This window comes from Callorhinus ursinus, unplaced genomic scaffold (assembly GCF_003265705.2).
Source record: "Callorhinus ursinus isolate GAN/ISIS: 27379988/994484 unplaced genomic scaffold, GSC_fseal_2.0 scaffold10, whole genome shotgun sequence".
Classification (NCBI taxonomy): domain Eukaryota; kingdom Metazoa; phylum Chordata; class Mammalia; order Carnivora; family Otariidae; genus Callorhinus; species Callorhinus ursinus.
The window spans coordinates 31,342,251-31,344,243 of record NW_027397072.1 but is presented as its reverse complement, the minus strand read 5'-3'; positions in this window follow the sequence as shown (position 1 = coordinate 31,344,243).

The window sequence follows — 1,993 nt, the reverse complement described above, 5'->3', positions numbered from 1 at the left end:
ATATTACCCTTGCATTTTCATGCTGATATTTTTTTAACTTCAAAGTCCTTCCCTCCTTCTCTTTTGCTTGGCAAACTATTGCAGGATTGAGCTCAAATATTACCTCCTTGTGAAACGTTCTTTGATCCTTCAGGCAAGGTGGTCAGTCCCTACTCCGAGCACCTGATGTGATTCTGTGGCAATGACTTGCTTTCACTTTCTCCATCGAGAGTCTTTTCCGTTTTGAGGTTGATAAAGCCCAGTGTGGCATCCAGCAAACAAGAGCCTCTTGATAAGTGTCAGGTGAACGGATGAATGGAGCAAGGATGAAAAGGGGAAGGTTGGAACCGCCACCTGCCCGTTCTGGAAAGTAAGATTTGGCCGAAAGCATGAGAGTTCAAACCCGAAACTTCCCGTGCTTGCATAGCAAACCTATGTGGGTGTTCTAGGTAGGCTTCAAGGAGGTTGAAGATTACGGAATGGGTGAGTATGAGTTATTATTTTACACAGGATTTGTAGGCACACAAAAGAATTGTTTTAAAACCATGTTTTTTTTAGAGAGGAAGTTGTCCAGTTGCTATAGGCAATTATTTACTTAATAATTCCAAGTGTGGGCAGGGCAAAGCCTCAGTGGTAGAAGCCACTGCCCAGTGAGGTTCTATCTGAAATTAAGACAAAGCACCTCAGAGCTGAGCGCCAGTGGGAAAAAGATATTGCTGGGCACGCAACTATTTACGTGCTTGTGTATGCTGAGGTACATCTGAGTGATATTTGATTGCTTTTTCACAGAAGTCATCAAGAAGTTTCAAACCATCCAACGTATCTGTATTTTCAATGTCAAATCACAAAGTAAGATCTCTGAGAAAAGGGTTATTTTGTGAGTTACTTGACTTTCCAGCAAAATACACAAAAATGGAGACTACTCCTTCAGGACCCTAGGAATTGGCCATACAAATGTAGTTCACAACTCCTCTGGGCTGTAACCCACCCACGAGAGGCCCTATTTGTCTCCACAGAGACATTTTCCACCGGTATCAACTGCAACTAGAACCATCAGTCCGCTCTTACCTTCACCCCGCTGACATTAGCAGCAGAGCCGCATTCAAAAGTTCAGAGACAAGTGAAACTTGGTTGGGGTCACTCAGGACACAGAACCTTCCTAAGAACAAAAAAACAAAAGGTCATGACCTTGGTTACGCCTAAAGTAAAGACTTCCCTGTTTTAGATTATAAACTGGTTTGGATGAAACCCGGCTGATGTGTGGACAATCTGATGGGTTCAATAGAACTTTCAACCTTTGTAATTATCTCTTTGCTAAAGTAAATGTTAGCATAACCATTGACAGTTGGTAAGTTATTCTGTGCTACTCAAGATAGAAGACAGATAAACTTTAATCATTTTTTGAGTAGTTAATATACATTTCTTATCACAGAACACTATTCTTTTTTTTTTCTTCACAGGACATGATTCTGTTTGGCTGCTAGGATGTATAGAAATACATTCATACACAGTTAAGTTCAAATAATTGCACGTGTATGCAAGTTTCTCTGTTTTCCAGTATGTGCATAGTTTTTAAAATATGGCCCTCCTTCGAGAACAAACAGTGACCTTCCCTTGCAAGTCTAAAAATGGGGCAGTGCTAATGGAGAGGCTGGGCTGAGGACTTACTGGGGAAACAAACCAAATTAAAGATGAGTGGTTCTGTAGGGACCACAGGCTTCTTGGGATGTATTTTTGCTAAGACTGATTTACATGTCCTCTACTCCAGCAACATGAATAGTACCACATCTCAGATTAATGAGAACAATTTTTCCTCAAACGATAGAAGACATCCCATTTCTTAATAAGGAGACGACCTGTCAAAATTATGCATAAATAAAATCATAACTAGAGGGCCTCCGTCATTTATAGCCATTAATTTCTTCCAACCTCTTTGAAAATCCCGAGGGGAAGAGGCAAGTGACAGCAGTTCACACACAGAGACATGGGTGTACCAGGGACTCCGGCCAACTCG